This window comes from Staurois parvus, unplaced genomic scaffold (genome assembly GCF_062004578.1).
Source record: "Staurois parvus isolate SC_StPar_1 unplaced genomic scaffold, SC_StPar_1.0 ptg000549l, whole genome shotgun sequence".
Taxonomy (NCBI): domain Eukaryota; kingdom Metazoa; phylum Chordata; class Amphibia; order Anura; family Ranidae; genus Staurois; species Staurois parvus.
The window spans coordinates 7,416,231-7,443,059 of record NW_028318345.1 but is presented as its reverse complement, the minus strand read 5'-3'; positions in this window follow the sequence as shown (position 1 = coordinate 7,443,059).

Genomic DNA, 26,829 nt, shown 5'->3' with positions numbered 1-26,829 from the left:
CATGTTTCTGGTTGTCACTATTCACTATGTCATGCAAAATATATTTTTTACTTTTTCTGGATATTTTCTAATTCATACAACATATACAATAAAAGTTCATAAAAGTTCATCTATGTTACATTCCCATTCATGTGCATGCGCAGTGGGCACCCGGCTGTCACAGAAGCCGCCGCGGGAAAAGAAGGAAGGACAACTCCGCAGAAGTGGGAGCGGGTACCTGTCAAATTCAGGTACCCGTTCCCCCTCCCTCCCCAAAGGTCCGCAGTCTCTGGTAATCTCCTTTACTGTCTGCAGTTTCTGGTCTTCTGTACTATGTCCACAGTCTCTGGTCATCTCCTGTACTATGTCCGCAGTCTCTGGTCATCTCCTGTACTATGTCTGCAGTCTCTGGTCATCTGCTGTACTATGTCCACAGTCTCTGGTCATTCCCTGTACTGTGTCCGCAGTCTCTGGTCCTTCCCTGTACTGTGTCCGCAGTCTCTGGTCATTCCCTGTACTGTGTTCGCAGTCTCTGGCCATCTCCTGTACTGTGTCCGCAGTCTCTGGCCATCTCCTGTACTGTGTCCGCAGTCTCTGGTCATCTCCTGTACTGTGTCCGCAGTCTCTGGTCATTCCTGTACTATGTCTGCAGTCTCTGGCCATCTCCTGTACTGTGTCCGCAGTCTCTGGTCATCTCCTGTACTATGTCCGCAGTCTCTGGTCATCCCCTATACTATGTCCGCATTCTCTGGTCGTCCCCTGTCCTATGTCCGCAGTCTCTGGTCATCTCCTGTACTGTGTCCGCAGTCTCTGGTCATCCCCTGTACTGTGTCCGCAGTCTCTGGTCATCCCCTGTACTGTGTCTGCAGTCTCTGGTCATCTCCTGTACTATGTCCGCAGTCTCTGGTCATCCCCTATACTGTGTCCGCAGTCTCTGGTCATCCCCTGTACTATGTCCGCAGTCTCTGGTCATCTCCTGTACTATGTCCGCAGTCTCTGGTCATCCCCTGTACTGTGTCCGCAGTCTCTGGTCATACCCTGTACTGTGTCTGCAGTCCATTGGTTCAAAATATTTTTTTTCTTATTTTTCTCCTCTAAAACCTAGGTGCGTCTTATGGTCAGGTGCGTCTTATGGAGCGAAAAATACGGTAATTGTCATATGAATTTTTATTTATAATTCATTTTTATTATGTCATGGTAATATTCATCACTTATTGCTGGCTATTTATTTTCCTTCAATCCACCTATTAATTCACAAATTTATTAATCTATTAACTATATAAAATTTACTTGTTATGTCATCATATTTCAAATTTATATATTAATAGTATATATATGCGCTGACCCTTGCTCTGTCATTTTACGTGGCCTATCACTTGGTGGCTGAATTGCTGATGTTCCCAGTTGCTTCCACTTTGTTATAATACCACTAACAGTTGGCCGTGGGATATTTAGTAGTAAGGAAATTTCACGGATGGACTTATTGCACAGGAGGCAACCTATCACGGTACCCAGCTTGAATTCACTGAGCTCCTGAGAGCAACCCATTCTTTCACAAATGTTTGTAGAAGCAGTCTGCATGTCTAGGTGCTTGGTTTTAAACACCTGTGGCCATGGAAGTGATTGGAACATTTAAAACACTTGAGAATTTTTATTAAATTTCAATTTTAATTTTGCATTTCATGGTACTTTAGGCAAAGCTTTTATAGTTGTTAGTGTGACAGACGGGGGATCGCTGTCACCAATATGCGACAATCCCACGATCGCTGTCACCAATATGTGACGGACGCGGTGTCAGACCCCAGCCCTTCCCACCAAACTCGTGACTGAAGGACTAGCCAAACTAAAACCGTGATGTCACGTGCGTAACAATGCCACACCCAGCTGCACCCTGCACAACGATTTTCCAGCTAATTGGACCACAATCGATGTAACGGCAGCCTGAGCGATTGTTACTGGGTCAGGTTAATTACGCAATTAACCCTTCACACTGCCACCACCTCCTTTTTGTACAGAGAAAGAGGAAACTCAGCGATATCCGCAATAACACTATAATGGTTGAGGTAATCGTCTGGATAACACGGTCACCGCAGGCTGGTTATACAGAGGGTTAACAAACACAGTAGCGCTCTCTTTAGAGGCAGGAATTCATAAATTGCAATTAAGAGCTATAGAAAAAGTTCAACACTTTCAGAAGGAAAGATTTATTACTGAAAAGTCAAAAAGGGGTACAATAAAAAATATTTACAGAACAAAGATGTAACCAATATATATATAAATATACAGAGAACAACAGCACAGCAAAGAGATAACAGAGAGAGGTTAAAGGGTTAAGGTACTTGCAAAAGTCCTGGGTTAGCAGATCAAGTTTTAGAGCAAAAGGGCACGGGTCTCCCCAGGTGGTATTGATGTTAAAAGGGAGAATTCTTCAACTTAGCTCTCTTAGGCCTGACAGCCCATTTTGTAGTCCCCCAGCAGGGGGTGTCTCTAAAGCCAAGGACCAATGCCTCATTTAGGGAGGGGTGGTCTGGGTGGATACCTCAACTAGAGCCAAAACCTCTCATACTCATATTTTGGCTCATATTTTTCCATATGCATAAGTGACATTCCACCTGCGGGTAGATTATTATGCAGACATGTCTGAGGATTGATTAGATATGAATTATGAAATTATACACTGAATGGTTCCCGAGATCTACTTTTCTGCTTTCCTATGTATTCGAGACAAGGAGAGTGACCCACCAAATTGTTCGTCTCCTCTTAGCCAATCTGACGATATGTCTGGTTTTTATGTAAGTCTCTCATATTCCAAGATATGAGACATAGGGGAAAAATGGATTTTGAAAAGTGGTTATCTGGTTCATGCTTCGCTGGAATGCCTTGAACTCCTGGGAAAGCTTGCCTTATCTTATACGAGGTGTTATATGGTACAGCTCGCCCAGACAGCCAGGCACCTAGCTAAAAAATGTTTTATAACTCTGGGGTTCCCTGCTGTGCTCTAGCCTGCCAGTAACACACAACCAGCACACACACACTGGCCAAATGTCCCTGTGCCTCTCAGAGAGGGAGGGGGAGGGAGTGAGGGGAGAAAATGGAGATTCTTAACAAAATGGAGGCTGCGTCCTGCCTCTGGTGCGCACGTTCACGACAGTTGGATCCACTGTAAGGAGTCTACTGTTCCACTCCCCCGTGTCACTAATTTTGCTCTCTGGGCTTCTTTACTTTCTGCCATTCCTTTGCACCAGTCCATTGCAGGATAAGACCTGAGCAGGGATTCCAGCAGCAGCCATAAGAGGGCGTCCTCCTGTTCACTGATACCTGCTCATCCCAGCGGGGCTGTCAAGCTCTCCCTTCACTGATTGTGCTAGAGACTTTACCTGCTGCATAGGTCACCTGCCATTTCTGCCTCTTGTGAGTGCATTACCAAACTTTGCTTTAAATAATAGTAAAGTTGATACTACATTATGAAGATGTTTGCGCCCACTCTCTCCTTCCCTTTCTGTTTTTTCAGCATTCGAGTGCAATGGAGAAACAACCAAAAATGTTTTATATACAGAGATGTAGCACCTGTCTAGTGCAGCTAGGGGGAGCTAGACCCTAATGGTTAGTCAGGAGCTGGTTAGCAGCTCAGGTGTGATAGCAAGAGGGGTCAAACTGTGTTTAGGACTGAGAGGCTTTGCAGTCCAGCCTCTCTGGAATTTCCCCCTGCTCTGAGACTTTCGGAGGATGGTCTTGGAGGCAGTTTGTGGATCTGAGGAGTGTCTGGCTGCACTCCTGAGGGACCTCAGCCAATCCCCAATAGAAGGCCTGGCAAGGGGTTAGGACTCTCTTAAAGTGCTGGAGCCTGCTCAGTAGCAGGAGTAAGGAAAGAGAGGTGTAGAGAAGAGCAGGAAGATGATAGGCCTGTAGCAGCAGCTATCCCACAAGCGGTACAGAAGACGATCTGAGTGAGTACATCTGCACCCCCTAGGTGGATAGGGGAAGGAGCACTCTGGTGGGAAACCAGATTAACCCTCTAGTGACAGTGCACCCTATTTAAAGGAACTGGAGCCAGATCCCCTGCTCAGGAAGAAAGTCTCCAGATTGCTGGGTGAAGAGGAGTTCATCTAGGGTCTGGGGTGGTACAACTAGAAGCTGCTGGCTAGCACTCCAACAGAGACTGCATCAGAGAAAAGAAGCTGTGAATAGTTCAGGAAATTGTCCTCAGATTTCAGTTCCTTTGTGCATCCTATACGCCCTTACCCTATCTAAGTTCTAATCCCCTCAACAAAACAAAAGCTGAAGGACTTATTTCCGTCTATGGATAAGAGCTTGTGTGGAAGTGTAATGACTGGCTGTGCGGGACTATAGGGGGCCCCAAATTCATCAACAATCCCTAAGGGGGTAGTGTTACAGAGACATCATCAATACTTTTCTGCCATACTACCATAACCAGAAAAATTTCCACAGAGACACAATGTCACAGCTGTGAATTACCCAACTCCTGCCGAGAAGGGAAGGGTTGTGGGAGAAGGAGATGCTAGAGAAAGGGAGAGGATCAGAGTGGACAGCTGTTATGTATATGTAAACACAAGTGTGCAGAAGGAAAGGAAAGGTGGAGGTTTGCATGACAGGTTCTACAAGCAGCGGAAGTCAGCATAAATTCAAAGTTACATGGGTAGGTAGAATGGAGGTGTACCACTAGTGGCAGCCATGGCTTCCTAGACCATGCCCTAGTGAGGAATGCAGGCCTGGCTGCTCAGGGAAGCTGTATCCAAAGTACAGGATCATTGGCTATGCATGAGCACCAGAACCTGAATAAGGAGCTGGCTGGTGCAAGACACTGAGTGCAAGGCACAACTGTGCAGAATATCCCAAAAGGCTAAAGGGATTATCAACAAGCACATATAACACATATGATAAAATATCAAATACCTACCATACTATTGGCATAAACAGACCTAAGTGACTTCAGAGAAGGAGAACAAGGTTATAGATGCAAAAAGTGCACAAAGTTTCACTAAAGAGAGGGAGTGGGCAGATGGTTCATAATAGTGCAGAAGAACGCGTGGACCAGTGGAAGGCAGTGCCAATGCTTGATTTAAATGTCACTAGGGCAGTGACATTGGAGCTGAAGATGGTTGGTTTTATCAGGACCCATCAGACTGGTATGGACTAATGGCCATACTAAAATCAGTTCAGTAGGGCTTGAACACTTTTACTGCCCACCCACATATGCAGATTTGTTTCAAAGGTAAACAATGTACATAAAGATAGACATAGGCCAGACAGATGACCCATAGCTTCCTGTGACAAAGAAAGCTATCAGCACTGTATGGGTCACCAGGTACACCCAAGAACCCTTTCAGAAAGTCACACGACAAAACGCATCAGAGCCAGTCCGCACAACATTGGGAACAGGTGGGATAACCCCCGATAGAAGTGATGTTCCGCTCACGGTAGTGAGGCTGGTTGGGATAGATGCTGGGTAAGATGCCAGTTATGTACTCTACTTAGACATTTCTGTCTTATACATTTTTGGCAATTGTTTTATGCTTGTTTGTGAGTACCTTACTGGATATTTAATAATTTGGTGTTTTAATGGTAATACACTATTAGTTCTTCTTTGTTTCTTTCCCTATGACGGAGTAATCATTAGATTAGACAGAAGGTCAGGGGTCCTGCAGCCTCACAGGACAATCATAGGAGAATGAAAACTCATCCTACAAGCTTTAACCAGTGCTCATCTGGAATTCACAAGACTTCTCTAACTGCTGATGACAAAAGTTATTTAGCAGTTTATATTTACTAAAATAATAGCATTTACATGTTCTGTGTACTGTGGAAGACAGGATATAGTGAATGCAGGTCCTGGGTTTAGGAACACTTTTAGGTCATTATAAAATAATGTAGATTATTTTGTGTTTCCTTTTAATCCAGCAGTTGGAGTTTACGGTCCCATTTACATGTTTTCCCAGATTCCTTAGCCCCTGCTGAAAAAGTCTGTTTATGAAGCTCAGTAGCACAATTTAAAATACAAATGCAAATGCGAATAAGTAAGAGCTGTGACTGATCAGATGACTTCATCCATGGTTTCAATAAGAACTAACCAACCTGAAAGGAGATTATTACTTATGAGCTGCTTTTTTATCTAACCCATATTTTTGAAGTTCTTAGTTGTGTCAATGTCTATTTGCAGCACAAAAATTGAAAAGGGATAAAATAGAAATTCAGAATTTCAGTATAAACATAACGTAAAACACAGCTAAGATTAAATGGATCATAAATAAATACAGTTTATCTTTATTAGGATGTATCTTAACTTCTGATATACTCCTGCAATTTTTAAATTAGATATATCTTATATGTAAAACAGGTAGTAATTTATGTTTAATGGTCCTTTAATAACATTGTGAAAAGAGCAGATGTATGCAGAAACTTACGACGACCAGTAAGATACCTACTGTCCGACTTAAACCATTGCCAGGAAGGGAATGGTTACTTACTTGCCTCCTATGAGGGTAGTTAAGTGATGCATAAACCCCTTTTTCCAGTACAAGGAGTAACACCTTTTTTATCACCCAAACAATGCTGAAGGGCAAATGCGTTAGTATCAACATTGTGGGTACAGCGCACTTGCTGCCTCTTGCCATGGCGATACCAGCCCACACTGGTACTTTATGAGACGTTGTGCACTTTTTAAATTTTAAGTTAAAAAGAAAAAAAGGTTGTAAAAACAATCTTTGTTGTGCTGAATCTGTGTATAAGCACATTTTCATCTCTGTAGAAAATTCAGGCCAGCAAATTGACTGTCCAGACTAAAATCTGGATAATCTGTTTTGGTAGCCTCTCTACATGTAGCTTTTTCTTGTTATAAATAGGATGAATGTAATCAGGAAACTATGTCAACTGTCAGGGAATGAGCAACTGGCAAATATGCAAATAATATAAGATTGTGCACTGCTACACCCTAAGTATAATGAAGGAAGGAGGAGATTGCTGCACTCAATAGCCAAGTGTACTCTCACATAAATTGAATAGTTAGTTTGTTTAACGGCAAACAAACTATCTGTAGAAATAGAGGTAGCAGAGTTTGCAGTTGCAACTGGGCTCCTGCTCCTGCGCCCAGATAGTGCTTTCCTAGCCAATGCCCTCTTCATCACCATCACATTGAATGCGTGCCATTAAATCACATCTCCTAGAGCAGAGTGATCATACTGTGTAAGGTCGTGGGGTTTATGGGAGTTTGGGGGTGTGGGGTACAGAGTAAATTGGAAGTTTGCTGTAGAAAATGTAATGCAACTGCTAAGGGAGTTATACATTTTGAATGTTAAAAGATAAGTTCACCCATATTTAAGGTGTAATGTGTAACACGCTCCCTGTGACAGTAGGTGGGGGTTCCTCTCACACCCGCTGACAAATTTTAAAAACTGAAAAGCCCCAAGCAAATGTGTCATTCATTCATAGGAAACTGTGAATGAGGGAACTACAAGTCCCATCAGCCACCATAGCAGACACCTTGCAGTTCCCTATGAACTACAAGAGTACTCATCAGTAGTTTATTCATAAGCCCTGCAGCTTTCAATCTGACTACTTGTCTGAGGGTTTGTCTACAGGAATTTGACATTGCACCAGTGATCCACTGATCACGGGGAAAATGTGGAAAAAATAACAAATGCACATTTTTTCTTAAAAAATATATGTATTTATAATTTTTTTCCCAAAAGATGATCTTAGCCTTTAAAGTGAACCTATAGCCAGGCATGGATGTTTACATATTCCTTAGAGGCAACAAACCCTCACGGACCTCTGTAGATGTAGCCACTGTGGAGCAATTTATCCTCAAATTTTCTCAGCAGAAGCACTCCAGTCATTTAACTTTATGTATTAAATTATATATGGATTTTATTGCATAGGTACATTGCTCCACCTTGTACCAAAATACTGTAAATATGTATATCACATACGTGATAAATCCCTGTGGAAGCTGCAAATCACTGTAGTAATAGCTGCTACTACAGTGCTAGCAGCAGTCTTTCAGGTCCAGTGCCAAGTGGCTGCCCTTCTGCATAACAACCACAGAGGTTGCTCACTTGGCACTACCTTAGTTCACAGAACACCTTGCATTTTTTCAATGAATACAAGGCATTCTCTGATTGGATGAGGTGGAAAGGCAGGGAGGTGGCATTACAATCTCCACCTCATCCAATCAAAGAACACCTTGTATTCTCTAAAAGAATGACAGGGCATTCTTTGAATGGTTACTGGGCTGATCAAGCAACCCCCTCTGATTGCTATGTAGCAGGGCAGCCACACTGCACTGAACCTAGAAGACTGCTGCTATCACAGTAATAGTGTTGACTACTACAGTGATTTTTAGCTTCAATGAGGATCAATCAGGTATGAGATATGCACATTTACATTGGTCCAAATCATATCTAAAGTTCAGCTTTAATTGTGGGGCAGTGGGTGTTAAGCTTAGGGATACTGGCCAATCATATGGGGCTATGAATCTTCACATTTCTCACTGCCTGACTCACACATAAAAAGACCAAACCATATATAACCATAATTACTCCATAAAATCTGGATTCTACTTTGTTTTTCCTGTGTGATTTAGAAAAGCGAACCACTTTTGTTCACTTTCTTTACCTGCAGTGTTGCAAGAACATTTTCTGTCAAGATTTCATATTAGAAATTGTGCATGTATTTTAAAATGTTAATTTACCAATAACAAATCAGCATTTAGTTATTAGGGCAGCAACCGCAGTCAAATGGGACTTATACAAACCATAAGCTTTGTGACAGGAGAAATATAAACATGTCTTAATGTTTAATAAAGAAAAATGTGGATAATGCAAGCCTAACTACCATGAATAAAATCTCCATTTCATCACATATTTATGTATGTAAAGTAGGGCTCATTTTTTTTTAAGACTCAAGCTATGTGTGTTGTGCATTTCAGCCCCCTCTCACTGGGGGGTAAGTATAATAGACTTCAATCGAATGCACTGGGGCAAAAAGTGCACAGGGGACATGAGAAGAGGAGACATCAAGGCGAGGAGAGAACAATCACAATTCACAGGATAAATTACTCAGGGAAGTAGAGGGTTGGTGAAGGACATCTTATATTCACTTGAAATAGTTTTCTACTGAAGAGATTTTTCAGGAGAAAAAAAGGTCATTTTATCAGAATAATTATTCTATTAAACTGTGCTGAACAGCTGCTGAAAGATACATTGGGGCAACAATTCTCTTCAAAAGTCAATATCTTGGCACAAGTTTTTGTTCTTTTTCAAGTAATAGTAAAAAAGCCAATAAAGTGTCACTCCACCTAAAATATAATATTTCTGTTTCAGGTAGATGTTGACTCAGGTAGTTAAATTGCTTTTATATCTGTTGAGATGTCCATGAGGGTTGTAAAGGAAATCAAGAAGTTTTATTGCAGGAAAACACACACAGGGTGAGGACAGCCTTCACCTGCTGTACTTGTATATAGCACTAATAAGGCTGATCTCTGGCTTTGAATTTTAAATCTGCAAATCTGACATGAGGGGATCCTGCTCTTCCAGCTGAATTTTAGCATTTGTTCTAAATGATGAAAAATTCAAAATGACAAGAGGGGTCACCTCAGAGAAAGGCAAGAACATTCAAAACTCTATGTTTAATGGAAATAAAGCCAGGAATTATGCCAATTAATTCTTACTAAGTCATCAAGGGATATGAGACGATGAGTGACTCAACTGTAACTAATATTTCATGTTTGGGCAAGTTGTCCCTTTAACTAGTATGCTTGAAAAGAAAACAAGGTTAAGCATTTACATTTATATGATTATAGTATACGCTCGTTAGTTCAAAGAGTAATTGTAATGTGCAACCTAAATTCTTTTTTTAGTGGAAAAAAATGAACCAAAATGGGTATAGGAAGTGTTTCACCAGAAATCCTGCTTCTAAACCTAGCACTTAATCCAGCTGATCAAAATTCATCCAGTTTAGCAGGGACCAGACAAATTTTGATCAGTGTGTGGCAGTCCCTGCTCAACAAAAGTCATCTGTTTTATTGACTTCTGTTAAATGGACATGTTGAAAACATTTTTTAGCAAACAATGGCTGAACCAGATGACTGTCTCCAGCCCGGAAAATCCTCCAGCCAGTCATCTGTGGAACCAGTCCTGGAATCCCTCCAGTCGCTTCCAACTACCAGACCCAATCTAGTAGTTGTTTTTGTACTTCACTGTATGGTTTACTTGTAGTAATTCTTCTCCATATTCTGATCCTATCGAATTTCTCAGAGTGCTTTACCACCTAGTTCCTTTTTTAGTAACAAATACATTACTCATAGGAGCTTCTGTTTGCATTGCTATATAATATCATTTGTTTAATATGGTTTTATTCTGATTACATTCTCTTTGTTTTTCTTACCCCATTACCCTTACTTGTAAATTTCTAATACATTTCATATTGAAGCTACCCTCTGTCTAAACATTGGGTTGACTCCTCTAACTATTACACTTTTACAATGTGGCAAGGTTTTTAACCAGTTGCCGCCCAGCCTATAGCCAATTGGCGGCCGGGCGAACAGCTTGTCCCCCCGGGTGGACGCCATATGGAGTCCTTTCTGGAACGCACACTGCGCATGCCCACAAGGCTGCGCTGCGGTGCAATCTGTCACTGGCCGCGTACCTCGGACATGGCCAATGACAGATCTGTGTACCGGCCCTGTTGCCAGTACCATGTGACCTGCTGTGACCAATCACAGCAGGCCACATGACAGTTGTATAAAATGGATGGCTTCCTTTCATGCCATCCATTGTATACAAGTGAGTCTAGCTGTGAATGGTCACAGTGATCACATGCACAAGCTGGGCCAATCACAGGCCAGCTGTGTCATGTAATTACCCGTGGCCAAATCACAGCTAATCACAAAAAAAAACCTGAATGAATCAATTTAATTCAGGTAAATGCATACTTATGGCAAAGTAATTATTTGCTATAAGCAAATTGTGTAAAATAAATAAATATATACTGATCACTTCCCCAAAGTAGTACAACATTACTATGGTAACATTATACTACTTTGGTCATAGTGCAATGGGAAAAAAAAAATCTTAAAAAAAGAGAAAAAAAATGTAATAAAAAATTAAAAATAATAAGAAGAAAAAAATATAAATTTTTTTTTCATACTGTCACCAGTCAGTGTCCCTGATCACCATGCCAGTTATATGATGATGCTGTACTGCACTGGTGACAGTATGTAAAAAAAATTGTGAAAATAATAATAATTTTTTAATTTCTTCATTTTCCAAAAAATTATGACAAAAAAATTACAACTTCAAAAAACTTTCCATGCTTGGTATGAAATACATCGGACTGTCTACTTTGCAAAAATGGTCATTTGGGGGATATCTGTACTATTCTGACATTCTTGGACCTCAAGAAATTAGATTGGCTGTCAGTACTTCAGGATTGATCAATTTTCAGATATATCCCATAGTTTGTGAACTCTATAACTTTCCTACAGACTAAATAATAAATACTAATTTGGGTTATTTTCACCAAAGAAATGTAGCAAAATACATCTTGGTCTAAATTTATGAAAAACAATTATTTATTTGCAAACTTTTATAACAGAAACAAAGAAAAACGTGTTTTTTTTTCAAAATTTTAGGTCTTTTTTTGTTAATTTAGCAAAAACTAAAAACCCCAGCGGTGATTAAATACCACCAAAAGAAAGCTTTAGTTGTGTGAAGAAAATTATAAAATTTTAGTTTGGGTACAGTGTTGTATGACCCCGCAATTGTCATTCAAAGTGTAAGAGAGCTGAAACCTGAAAATTGGCCTGGGCAGGAAGGGGTTAAAAGTGCCCGGTATGGGTTCACACTCTTGCATTATGTTTACACAACACACATTGATGTGTGTTGCTTTGAGTGTTAACAAGGATTGTGTTAGGGCAGCCTATTCATATGGTTGGGCTTCCTAAAGCACTAAAATAGTTGCATGTACTTTTTTTAAATGCAGTGCCCCACAAGGCATTGTAGTGCAATACTGTGTGTTGTGGTGCACTAAAATGCACATGGACTGGCATTAAGAACAAATGGCACCACAGGACCATGTCTTTTCTCATTCCAGTACTGCTCATGCTAATGCTGTGTTTTCTTGCAGTACAAGGGAGTGAACCAAATCTAAATTAAATACTTACTGTATATTGGTGCATATCATCACAGAACACACATCACATAATAGGGGAGACAGCAATATTGAGATATGGTACAAGTGTCCCCTGTGTGTCTGAGGAGACCCTTGTGAGTGGTTTTGCTGCTGCTGCTGCTGAATCAATGTACAGTGGGGATCGAAAGTTTGGGCACCCCAGCTAAAAATTTGTATTAATGTGCATAAAGAAGCCAAGGAAAGATGGAAAAATCTCCAAAAGGCATCAAATTACAGATTAGACATTCTTATAATATGTCAACAAAAGTTAGATTTTATTTCCATCATTTACACTTTCAAAATAACAGAAAACAAAAAAATGGCGTCTGCAAAAGTTTGGGCACCCTGCAGAATTTAAAGCATGCAGTGCCCCCTTTGCCAAGCTGAGACCTGCCAGTGTCATGGATTGTTCTCAATCATCGTCTGGGAAGACCAGGTGATGTCAATCTCAAAGGTTTTAAATGCCCAGACTCATCTGACCTTGCCCCAACAATCAGCACGTTGGGTTCTTCTAAGCAGTTGTCTAGAAAACTGAAACTGAAAATAGTTGACGCTCACAAAGCTGGAGAAGGCTATAAGAAGATAGCAAAGCGTTTTCAGATGTCAATATCCTCTGTTCGGAATGTAATTAAGAAATGGCAGTCATCAGGAACAGTGGAAGTTAAAGCAAGATCTGGAAGACCAAGAAAAATATCAGACAGAATAGCTCGCAGGATTGTGAGAAAAACAATTCAAAACCCACGTTTGACTGCACGATCCCTCCAGAAAGATCTGGCAGACACTGGAGTTGTGGTACACTATTCCACTATAAAGAGATACTTGTACAAATATGGTCTTCATGGAAGAGTCATCAGAAGAAAACCTCTTCTACGTCCTCACCACAAAAATCATCGTTTGAACTTTGCAAATGAACACATAGACAAGCCTGATGCATTTTGGAAACAAGTTCTGTGGACCGATGAGGTTAAAATTGAACTTTTTGGCCAGAATGAGCAAAGGTACGTTTGGAGAAGAAGGGGCACAGAATTGAATGAAAAGAACCTCTGTCCAACTGTTAAGCATGGGGTTGGATTAATCATGCTTTGGGGTTGTGTTGCAGCCAGTGGCACAGGGAACATCTCACGAGTAGAAGGAAAAATGGATTCAATAAAATTTCAGCAAATTTTGGATGGTAACTTGATGCCATCTGTGAAAAAGCTGAAGTTAAAGAGGGGATGGCTTCTACAAATGGATAATGATCCTAAACACACCTCGAAATCCACGGGGGATTACATCAAGAGGCGTAAACTGAAGGTTTTGCCATGGCCTTCACAATCTGACCTCAACATAAATGAAAATCTATGGATAGACCTTAAAAGAGCAGTGCGTGACAGACAGCCCAGAAATCTCAAAGAACTGGAAGACTTTTGTAAGGAAGAATAGGCAAAGATACCTCCAACAAGAATTGAAAGACTCTTGGCTGGCTACAAAAAGCGTTTACAAGCTGTGATACTTGCCAAAGGGGGCAGTACAAGATATTAACTCAGCAGGGTGCCCAAACTTTTGCAGACGCCATTTTTTTGTTTTCTGTTATTTTGAAAGTGTAAATGATGGAAATAAAATCTAACTTTTGTTGACATATTATAAGAATGTCTAATCTGTAATTTGATGCCTTTTGGAGATTTTTCCATCTTTCCTTGGCTTCTTTATGCACATTAATACAAATTTTTAGCTGGGGTGCCCAAACTTTCGATCCCCACTGTATGTAAGTGTCAATGACAAGACAGCAGCCAGCTAGCCAGGAAGCAGGGTGACTTGGTAGTGAAGGAATCAAGGTGCTTGGGTTCCTTTCCTAATGGTCAGTACCCCAATTTGGATCCAACTGCAGTGCATTGTGTCCTAGGGACCTAGCCTGTGAGTCATGGGAGAGAGAAAGATTGGCCTCGGGAATCAGAAGCATGCTGCTGTCTTCCTGGCTTTCTGGAGCACATAACAGTCTAAAGATAAAGTGGAGGAGAGTCAAGTGAATGATAAGTGAAAGTGATGAGTTATGGGCTGCTGGAGTCCAATATATGCTCTACATGGCCAACTCAGAAATGCTACTCAGTTTGCTGCAGTAAAGGTGTTTGACTGGAGTCAATGAGAGGAAGCTGCAGAGAGCAGAGATGAATGTCTACAATGAAAGTATTGTCCATTAGCTGAGAGTGTTGCCTTAAAGCCACTTAAAGTGTTACAGGCAACATCTCTGATGGCTCCTGGGACATAAGTTTACACTTTTCTAACACCCTAACCTGTACCTGCTGGACATTCTGTTTTGCTCTCTGTAGCTGTAGCCAATACCAAAATCCAAATATTTGTGCTAGAAGCCTAATTATTCAAATCTGATTATCCAACATAGAAATATACTATCTTATACAGTACAGTCAGAGCAGCCATAATGAGTACTAAGCTGTTACCAGATACTAAAATTCATGAAAGAGATTAATCAAACTAAGATCTGTAACCAGTATGGCTATACAAGTGCATAGATGGCTTTAAATATGATAATTTTATGGGTGATTAGGCCTTATCGTCTCCTATTCTGCCTGCACAGCATATGTCTTGAAACTGACTTATGTTTTATATACAGCCTGATGTGTCTTGAACATTGGAGGATAGGCAGACTGTGCTTCCAGGACAGCTAGAAAACTGACCACACTGGAAAGGATGTGCTTCTATGCCTGGTGTGGTCAGTTTGAAATAGAAAAGCAGGAGGACTGGCAGGATCACCAGGTATTTCACACAAAGGATGTAATACTAAGAGAGCAGGATACTTTTTAATACAAGCATATTGTACAACCTACACATATCAGGCATATGAAATTTTGGGATAACAAACACTTTAGGAAGGTCATTTATCTCAGCTTGATTATGCTGTTTTGTTCACTTTGTACTGAATATACTATTGTTACCTCATTTATGGGATTGATTCCCTTATACAAATGTTGTGTATATTGTAACAGTGTTTTACCGCTGATGTTTGCATCATAGAGTTGTTTCTGTTATATATATCATTTTATGTATACAGTACGAGTTTTTGTGATCTCATTTATTAAACAAAATCAGTTTATTTCATTTGTTTTGTAATATATACTGTAATGTCAATAAGCAAAATAAGCTGTGGTTGTGCTCTTTTATGCTGTTTAGAAATATTATGGCTGTTATTGGGCAGATATGGGAAAATAGCCATTAAGCATAGAGCACCCTATTTCGCTTGATCTTATAAGGGTTCTTATTTAATATAGGTGTGTGATTACCACTATATTTGCTAATTGTGTTGCACAAATAGACACAAGGCCACCCCTTGCAATTCAGAGAAAATATTGTGGAATCTCCCCCTGTGAATTTCATATTATAATGGGGACCCAGATAATTGTCTGGTTCATGATAAAATGTGTCTTCTTCTGGATTAGCTCATTATTAGGAAGATAAAAAGTGTTTGCTCTTTTTTCTAAGTTGAACTTGATATTGGAAGAGCAGAGAGGCACCTTTTTCTTACACTGTACATACAAAGGGCAAATGTATGTAATCAGTGCTTTTTTTTTCTCAGGGACTAGGTGCAGGAACTTCCCCTTCTGAGTCACTTTTTCCCTTCACCTTCTACCCACCTCCAAACACTGTCCCTTGGTTCCACCCTTTACTCACCTCCCAGCACTGCCCCTTTTAGAGAATACAAAACCAAGGATCATTTTTTGGTGCTACTTAACTTGTATGGAATTTGATAATGATAACAAGAAAAGCAGTAAAGTAGATCCCCTGTTTAGCAGCAGTGGACCCTCCAGCGGCAATGGATCCCTGCAACCATAGACCCCCAGCAGCGACAACAGATCTTCCAGCAGCCAGCACCAACAGAATCTCCAGCAGCCAGCAACAATAGAGCCCTCCCTCAAGAGTAGATCTTCTCCAGTGAAAATAGACCCCCCAGCAGCCAGCATTATTAGATCTTACAGCACACCACAGCACCCCTTGCCCTTGCATTCTTTCAGTTCCCACATAAAAAAAGTCCTGTATATAAGAAGCCAATAGACATGTGGTTAAGACGATGTGAAGAAGATCAACTGACTGTGAAACCTTTATTTTTAACTAATGATAAAATACTGATTTCATTAAAGCTGTACAGCTTTCAGTAAATCCTGGTCCCTTGATGTCACCACCTACAGGACCAGCAGTTGCACTGGTTCTGCATAGTAAGTGATGAGAGGTGAGAAGACACAACCAGTATCAGTTGTCACTCTCAGAACTGATGGGTTGGAAGATTGTAAAAGTGTGGAGTTAGGTACGAAATCATCTCTACTAGAGCCCCTTGACTAAAAAAATATTATATCCTAAATATACTGTATGGGAGGAATGGAGGGGGGGCCTATTTTTTTCTTTTTAAGCTGTCCAACTTTAGGGGTTGCCAGATATTAGGAGAACATCAATGAAAGCAAGTTCCAATCCTACTCACAGGTCCTTTTTACATTAGTTCCACAAGATACACACAGCAGAATAGGCTACTTGATAGAAGTAAAAATAAACTGTAAACTAGTTCTACACATATATTATGACTAAGTCCCGGATGTGACAAAACGCGTCAAGGGAAGTGATGTCGGACGTACAGGAGAGGAACCGGAAGTTGCACATCGGCCATTTTTGAAACTGGAAAACCGCATGTCATATATACTGGAAGCTGCTCGGCAACCATGAGAGGTTTGAAGGGTATGGGAATATGCGCGATACATAATGTTACACTGTAAGCAGTTACAATAAATTTGTTAATCTTTTTTGCATAAAACAGAGTTACACTATATCCTATTTATACATTTATTGCATGAGCACTCTGGAGTCCTGGGCTATGTTTCCATAATCCATGAGGATTCTCAAGAGGATATGGTGAATATGTCTTAGGAGGCATACTTCAGGAGTGGAGGAAAAGAGTGTACTGCTGATTCCAATGATATGATAAAGGCGTTTTTTTATATGAAATTTGGTAAGAGTATATATGCTTGACATCATAGAAGTGTACACTGTTGTGGTCACGGAGTATGCTGTATTCACAGAGTGATGCACTAACACTTAATTTTCACAGTGTTCACTGTTTTGCACTATATGAATTTTGCACTATATATTTTTGAGTGATATTTATGGGGAAAGGGATGATATAATTTCATGAATGATTCATTAGGGTAATGCACTATTGTGAGTTTTTTTCTTTTTTGAGGTACTGTCTGTTCTTTGAAAGCCAGTGGAGGGGCTCAGCACTAAAGGATTTGATAATTTGGACTTTGGACAATTATTTTTGGTGAAGTGACTTGAGTTTTTGAGGATTTTTTTATATATATGTTTTTATATATTTTGCAGATTGGACTTTATGTTTTGGAATCTGACACTTTGTGATTATTTTAGATTTAGTATTAGGGTTATGGTATGAGGATATACATATTAGGTGTTTATGTGATGATTTGCACTTTCAAGGGTGAAAGTTATTTCTAGTATGTGAAAGGGTTTTTGGTCAGCTTAGGGATAGGTGATACCGTATTTCATTTACATGTAAACTAGTTCTAGACAAACCAAGAAATCTGTAAATTAGAAATAATGAATCTTTTGTTGAGATGTTAACTTACTTCAGAAAAAAACATGTAATACTAAATATGATATATGACTATGAAGAGGGAATACAAAAGAAGTATGGGTTAAAAATGATTGCCTGAATTATTTTGACACATGGCTGAAATAGAGGCTAGAAATTTCATGGTTGTCATGCCAGTAAGCACTGAAATCTATCTACCATGCGACGGTAAAGATAAAAGACATATAGGCATCTCTTGGGCTTCATAAAATTAAACTATCCAAGCGCTAATTGCTAAAATGCTTCACTCAGGCAGCTAAGAGAAGACTTTCATACTGTAGAATGCAATTGAAAAAAGCACAGTTTTTATCCAAGCGGAGAAACGTCATCAACTTTTATTGTAGAGTTGAAGCCTCTTCTAATTTAAGTTTAGTGATATTCACAAGAAAGATAAAGCTAACCTGCTGTGTCTCCACAAAGGATACTATTAGGCCAGGCATAGGCACACCTTTCTTTCAGAACTATTGGAATTGAGAGTTTTTTCTGTTATTATAGTTACGTAAATTTATGGGCACAGATATTAAAAAAAAATGTATACGGTAATGTTGTACTGCTTGACATTACCCAGTACATTGCAAAAAAAAGAATTTAATACTACTTTAAACTTCTTACATTGTTAAAATAATTTGGATACGCCCACTGTATGCTGTGGCAAGCATTGCACGCCACATTACTACTCTCGTTAGGGTGCTCGAAGGTGTTTTCATAAGCCTAGAAATGCCCCTACTTAACCACTTCCCGCCAGAGGTATAGATTTATGCACAGTTACTGGCTTGGACCGGATTGCTCTCGATGCATACATGTTTTCTGATCATGTGACCACTGTGATTGGCTCTCACCGCAATCACATGACCCAAATTCCCGCCTTCTCCTCCCAGCATTGATAAGCTCTTAAAGGACCGGGAGGTGTAGTGGGAAGGGGTTAACAGTAATTTCAGGACAAAGCACTGCTACAAAAAAGTCATAACTATAGCTGCCAGACTGTATCATATACCTGCTGGCCAGCAGCATAGGTAGGGTCTCTTTCTTATAGTTAGGCCATATATTGAATTAGTTCTTTTGTAGTACTTTGCTAGAAACTACTTTTAGGGTGCATTTACACCTGTGAATGCCCCCTGCTAAGAACTCCAGTGGAGGTTACCATGATTAGCTGAGAGTAGGCAGCTCTCTGGAAAGCAATGGTGACTTTCACAGCTAATCTCACCCACTCAATGATAAGCTCTCGTGCTATGATCGCATCCGAGTGATCAAAATTGACTTCCTGAGTAATTGTTTCAGAAAGTGATTTGGAAAGAAGGAAAGAGGATACAGAATCTGCATAGACAGAGTAATAGGCAGCCTTTAACTGAAATTGGAATTAGGAGTCTGTAGTGTTCCCATTGTTTATCATCTGCTTAACAAGAGATCCAACACCGGCTACAGTTCTCTGTATGAGAGATTACGAGGGGAAAATTTGCCAGGATGAAAAATACCTATATGTTAATTTAGCAAATGATAGCAGTTATCAGTCTTTTAACATTAACAACATTGCAAAGAGAAAAATCTAAACTATTAACATTAATCCCATTCATGTATGGACTTAATAAGGCAGTGCAAAGAGTTTTTGTGCCAGTGGGAAGTACTCCTTAAAGCAGAGCTCCTGTAAAAAAATAAAAGTCAGCAGCTACAAAAACTGCCACTCACCTGTCCCTCGATCCAGCTGTGTCGTCACCGCAGTCAGGTTCACCAGCAGTCCCCTGGCCCCGGCGCTGACATAAGTGTGGGCACCTGGTTGTGGCAGCTTGTGGCTTCACAGCCAGGTGCCCACTGCGCATGTGCAAGCAGCGCTGCTCATTGTGAGTGGTCCCGCAGTCTTCTGGGACCTGTCATGTGTCCCAGAAGACTGTGGGGGGGGGCAACTTTTGCTTCCAATCGAGGAAGTGGGAGCAGGTACTGTCAAAATCAGGTACCCGCTCCCCAAAGGTGCCAATCCTTAATGGGGTCAGTCATTAAAGTGGAACTTCCCCTTTTGGGTGGAGCTCTGCTTTATTAACAAGTTTTCTATTATTATGTGTTAATTTGTGACAGCTGATTGTTCACTGGTTGACAGAAACTATTGCAGTTTTGTCACTGCATTTAATCTTAGTAATGTTCATTTGTGGGCCTGGTAAGTCAATGACTATGTGATTTTCTTAATTTACTTTACTAATATAGTGTCATTGCTTTACAGACTATGAAGAACCATTCACATCAGCCATGTCTACTACACATTAACCCAATTGATACCAGCATTGGCCTGTAAAAGCTAGTCTGATATACTGTAGATATACTCTATGCGCATCAGGCAGCATTTGTAAAGTGTGTAACATGCTTCAAGTGACTCTTCTGCAGCCTTTAAAGGATAAGTTCACTTTCCGTAACATGTTACACCCAATTTCACAGGCCCGCGCTCCTCCCCAGTCCATCCAGATCAACCTGTGTGGGTGGGTGTTTATGCAAATACTATTTTCCATATCCCTGCATATTCCATTCGCTAAGTTGCCCAACTAAGAGCTTTTTAAAAATTTCTATACTCCCTGCAGTCACCAGCAACTGTGGAAGGAAGCTCTACATCCTTTCTGCTCTGACAGTAAAGAACCCCTTATGCAGTTTAAGGTTAAACCGCTTCTCCTCCAACTTAATTTGGTGGCCACATGTCCTGTTAAGCTACCCGAGACTGAATAACTTCTTCACTATGCTAGAATCACCATTAATATATTTGTATATAGCTATAATATTCCCTCTTAATTCTCCAAGGAGAATAAGTTTAATGTTTGTAGTCATTCCTTGTAACTGAGATCCTCCAGCCCACTTATTAGCTTTGTTGTCCTTCCCTGGACTCTCGCTAGTTCCAGCACATCCTTCCTGAGGACTGGTGAACAGAACTGGGCAGCATACTCAAGATGTGGCTAAACCAGAGTTTTGTAAAGTGGTAGAATTATAGTCTTATCTCTTGAGTAAATACTCTTTTTATTGCACGCTAATAGTCTGCTAGCTTTGCTTGCTGCAGCTTTTCATTGCATGCTATTGCTAAGCCTGTGATCAACTAGGACCCCCAGATCTTTTTCCATCCTGGATTCCCCCAAAGGTTCTCCCACTAGCGAGTAACTTGCATTCATATTTTTTTCAAAATTAAATCTCATTTGCCATGTAGTTGCCCATCCTCTTATTTAATTGGGGTCTTCTTGTAAAGTTTCTACATCCTGCTGAGAAGGTATTTCCCTGCTTAGCTTTGTACAATCAGAAAACACTGAGATAGAACTATTTATACCAATCTCTATATAATTTATGTATAAATCAAGCAGAATTGGTCCCAGAACTTGGGATACCCCACTTACAACTCCAGACCATTCTGAGTACACACTATTTATCACCACAATTTGGATGCCCCTGTAACCAGTTTTCTGTGCAGGTACATACCCTAAGGTCCATGTCAACAGACCTCAATTTGTAAATTAATGTTTATGGGGAACTGTATTGAATGCTTTGGCAAAATCCAGAAACAACACATCCATAGGCCTTACTTTATCTAGATGGCAGCTAATTTCCTTGTAGAATGTTAATATATTGGTCTGGCAAGAACAAACTTCCATAAATCCACTCTGATTACTACTATAGAAACTGTTTTCATAAGAAAATATTTGGATATAGTCCCTTACCACCCCCCCCCCCCCAATAATTTCCATTATCTTGATATTAGACTTACTGGCCTATAGTTACTAGATATATATCTTTGCCCTTTTTTAAATATTGGTACCGCGTTTGATTTTTTGCCGGTCAGCTGGTACCATTCCTGTCAGTAAGCTGTTCTTAAAAATGAGGAATAACAATCTGCCTATAACCTGGCCAAGTTCTTGAGGACTCTCTGATGTAAGCCATCTGGTCCTGGTGATCTATTTACATTAAGTTTTTTAAGTCTTTTTTGGACACTGACTTCTGTTAGCCACAAGGTTACATCCTGTGATGTGTTATCATTTAATACAATCTTGTTTAATATAACCCTCCTTTTCCTTTATAAAAACCGAGTAGCCTTCTCTTTGCCATTTGTAACCAACTTCCCCCAATCATTCTTTATTGGTCCAATATGCATTGTCCTTGCTTTCTCACAATTAATATATATTCATTTTCATTATTCATTCATTTTTAAAAATCTTTGGGATTTTTTTACTCACCTCTGCTATGCGTCTCTTGTGGTCTATTTTAGCTGCCCTGATTGCACTCTTACATTTTTTATTGCATTCCTGCAATTGGAATGCTGGCGATGACCCCTCTACCTTATATTTTTTCAGACCATTTTTTTGCACTAAAATTTAGCCACCCAGGTTTAACCTTGGTTATTTTATATTTGTTGTCCATTGGAATACACTGGCCAATACCATTATTTAATATATTCTTAAAGCATGCTCATTTTTCATTTCCAGTGATTCAGTTTAATATTATGCAGTATGGAGCGCAGTTTAGAAAAATTGGCTCTTTTGAAATAAAGTGTTCTTGCACTACCCTCATGCCTCCTTTTGCTATGATTTACACTGAATGTAATTACTCTGTGATCACTGCTTCCTAAGTTATCCCTTATTTCCACATCTGCGGTCAGATCTGTGCTGTTTGTAATTAGTATAGTGTAATGTAGTATAAGTGTAATTATAATGACATTGCCCAGCCTTCCACAATTCTTCCACAATTTCATTCTTAAGGCTAGGAGGCCTGCAACATACATCCACTATTATTTCCCATTTTTTCTCCCTTTGAATATCCAGCCACAGGGATTCCACCTCCTCTCTGAACTCAATAGCAATGTCATCCCTCATGCTCACTAGCAAATAATTCTTGACATACAGGCACACTCCACCCTCTCTTCTTCTCTCCCTGTCCCTCCAATACAAGGAGTACCCCTGAACAGTTACAAGTCAGTCATGTGAACTGTCAAACCAAGTTTCTGATATTCCCATGATGTCAAAATCCTCCTTGTGCATCAGCATCTCCAGTTCTTCTGACTTTTAGCATTTACCTTTTAGTTTTGTACAGGTGTATTATATTTTCTCCTTATTTGTTCTGAGGCTGCAAATGGTTCTGCCCACCTATGAATCATATATTTTGGTACTCTAGTTACACTACTAATGTTGCATTGTGACACCCACTAACCTTCTCACACTGCCAGCAATAGCTTCCTCTGATCCCATCCCATCCCCCCCAACATCTAGTTTAAAATTTCCTCCAACGTTTTGGCCATATTCAATACCAACAGAGTTGCATCCCCCCATTTAATTGCAGACCATTCCTGCTATAGAGTCGGTAACTGACCAGAAAGTCAGCCCAGTTCTTTATGCTCCTCCTTCCTGCACCAGTTCCTCAGCCACTTGTTAAGTTCTCTGAGCTCCTGCTGCCTCTCTTGTGTGGCTCAAGGTACAGGCAGTATTTCTGAAAATACTGCTTTGGAGGTCCTTTCGTTAATAAAGGCATTTGAAGTCTTTTTTGTGCCCCTACATTCCCCTCTCTGTTTGCCTATGTGCTCATGCACACATAGGCGTTTACAGGCATTTAATGATAGGGACGTTTAGAGACAGAAATCTGAACATACTAAAATTACATTCAGGAGAGGTGAATCTAAGCACATCTAAATGCATGTAAATGTGTCTAAAAGTTTTTTAGCACTTGAGAGTTCATTCATTTCAATGGCTGGAATAAATTACTATTCTGGCCAATGAAATTAATGAATGCCCGAATGCTTGTTTATTATTATTATACAGTATTTATAAAGTGCCAACAGTTCGCTCAGCATGTCTAAACATGTCTAGGCATGTTAGGAAAAAAGCTTTCAGAAGAGCATAGTGTGAATGAGGCATAAAGCTGCAAGACAACAGTGCTAGCCATTTTCCCACAATGTTCATAATACCTTATTAAACTTTGATTTCAATGCATGCAATAATATTATCATTATCTAAGATTGTAAGCTCCAAGGAGCAGGGCCCTCCTAACCCTCTTGTATTTTTTTTTTATTATTATATCTTTTGTAAAATTTTTCCAATACAAAAAGAACATCTAATGCACACAGAAATTAAAAGAATTTCACCAATACATAAATTTCATATGCATCATCTTATCCCCTGCCCCACCCTTACCTCCCACCCTCCCCCCTCCATTTACCCCAGTCCATATCCAAGTTCCTAGTTTCTATCCTTGTTCGTGATTATCTATCTATATCTGTATCCCTTCCTTCCTATCGCCTTCTCTCTGTCGGATACTCAATTAGAGCTCCCTCTAATACTCTTCCAACTATATTCCAACCAGTTCCAGATATCTTTTAGATGTTTTGAAAATTAACCAGCTACTCCACATTTTCCTAAATGTTTCTATTCTACCCTCCTCAATATGACACAACTCCTCCACCTTGTAGATATTTTCCACTCTGTTAACCCAGTCATTTATTCTTGGTGGGTCTGGGGCTAGCCAGAATTTGAGAATCAAGCCCTTAGCCACACTGATTAGATGATATAGTACCCTGCTCTTGTGTAATTTTACTAAAGGTTCAAATTTGTAAAATAAACATTTCCACGGGTCTCTTTGTACAGTAATCCCACATATTTCCTGAATCCTGTAATCCTGTATTTTCAGGCAATCCCACCATACAGTATGTGTACTATTGTTCCCTTTTCCCCTCACCCTCTCCAACATAAAGATGAAACATCTACTTGTTGTTTATGTGCCTTACTTGGTGTAATTTACCATCTAGCCAAATATTTGTAATTCGTTTCAACTGTGCTCATATTCGTCACCTCATGTTAATTTGAATATTTTATTCTTTTGTTGCTCATTCAATTTTTTTCCAAGCTCCTGTTCCCATTTTTCCAAGAACTGGGGAGGATCGGTACCCTGCATATCCACCACCACTCATCTCATATGAAAAATATTTTTTTTTTCTTTAAGTCTGAAAAAGTGTGCAATTTCCCCTTATTCAGTATATCCTTTAAATGTGCATTCTTATCTTAATCCATTTCCCAGAAATATTATCCTTCCCTGGGGGGAAATACTCCTTTCCCACCAAGGGAATCATAACTGAATTATATTTCCATCCCTTTTGCTTACATTCTATCCCAAACACTTAAAACTTTCTTTTTTAGTGGACTAATATTCACATCTAATGTGCGGAATTTATGTGGTACCCCAACCATCTTCCCTAACTGTGCCTTACTCAGAATCCCTTCCAAATTCCACCAACCTTTCCCTTGTGAGTTAAATATCCAATCTATTATTCGTGATAATATCACCGCTTGATAATATTTCTTAACATTAGGCATTCCCAAACCCCCATTCCCTTTTGCCCTACACAATACCTCATACCTAATTCTCGGTTTCTTGTCTACACACTTTCTTACCCTTGCCAGGACAGGTTCCAAGGACAAGACAAATAATAAAGGAGAAAGAGGGCATCCTTGTCTTGTTCTGTTATACATTTTAAAGAGAGAGGGATCCGTTGACCTTAACCTCCACTGACGGAGTGCTATAAAGCTCTTTTATCCACCTTAACATTTTAGGCCCTTGTCCTAAGACCTCTAGCGTATCACACATGAAACCCTAGTTAACCCTGTCAAAAGCCTTGGGCAATGACAGAACATTTAAACTTTTGTTGTATTCGATGCATATGTGACAACTCAAAGTCAAGCATATCGGAATATTGGGGGTGACAAAGGACTATACTGCGGGGGCTTTTCTTAGGTCGGTGGAACTGTTTAACTTATTTTGGCCCCAAATTAATAGATCAGGGATGGCAAAAATCACTAGAAGTAAAAGAAAAAGGGCCTTTTCCTGGGGACGATTTTATTACAGTATAAGAGAAAACCCAGTGCGGGGATGCTCAGGTGATTACTTTTGTGACAGTTACTGGAAACCTGAGATAACAGAAAAGTAATAGGAGAGTTGAATCAGGAATAAAGGGCAAATTAGCTAAAGGTAGGGGCTCAAAAAAACCCCAACAGATAGCTAAAGCTACTACAATTAAAAAATACATGCCCCCCCCCAGGAGAAAAGTCCAGAGAATCGATCTCAGGAAAAACAACAATAAGAAGCTAGAAAATCTGATGGAGATCTGTCTAGGTTGTCATCGGGGTCCCGGGAAGGGTAACAGACCATAGAATCGATAAGTTTGGGCAGTGTCATGGAACAAAGTGTCATAGAACAACAAGGGGCCATGTCACAAATACCTACAAAAATCGATATGGCAGAAATGTTTGCGAAACTGGAAATGTTCTTGAAAAATTAGATGAGGGTACTATGCAATGACTTGGGTCGAATTCTAACGCGAGTGGAGGAAGTAGAGGGGAAAATGGTAGTACACAATTAATTAATAAATTAAAAATGTAGGTGGAGGAGATGCGTAGAGAGCAGAGAAAGCTTTTATTTAAAGTAGAAGACCAGGAGAACTATGATAGAAGAAAGAATCTAAGCATTTGTGGTCTACCAGAAGGAGATCAGGAAGAGGATCTAAGGGAGAAAATAAAGAGAGTGTGTAATCCAATAACTGGAAGATCAGCGACAGAAAATCTGAAAATTGAGAGTACATAGGATTAGATGACCAAAAGGAGTTTTGGCGGAAAGCCCCAGAGATGTGATAGTTCAATTTTATTATTATGAAGACAGAGAAAGAATATGGAAAAGTTTGCGTGACATTACCGAAATAAAATTTTAGGAAACAAAGTTGCATATTTTTGCTGGCATTGCTCCAGAGACACTGGCTAGAAGAAGATCTCTGAAGCCGCTGCTGGAGCATATGAGAGAGAGAAACTTCGATATAACTGGGGTTTTCCAGCATGCCTGATTGGATGGAAAGCTGAGAAATCGGCAAAGCTGAGGTTTCCAGAAGATCTCAGTGACTTTTGTAAGAAATTAGATTTACTGAAAATGGATCTTGAAGGGTGGTCAGAGGGGCCTAAGGAGGGTGGAGGGCAGGGGTCAGGAGAATGGCAGTGGGTATCCAAGAAGAAGAAGTAGGGAGGTGTGGTGTGTGGGGGGGGGGAAGGTTTGGA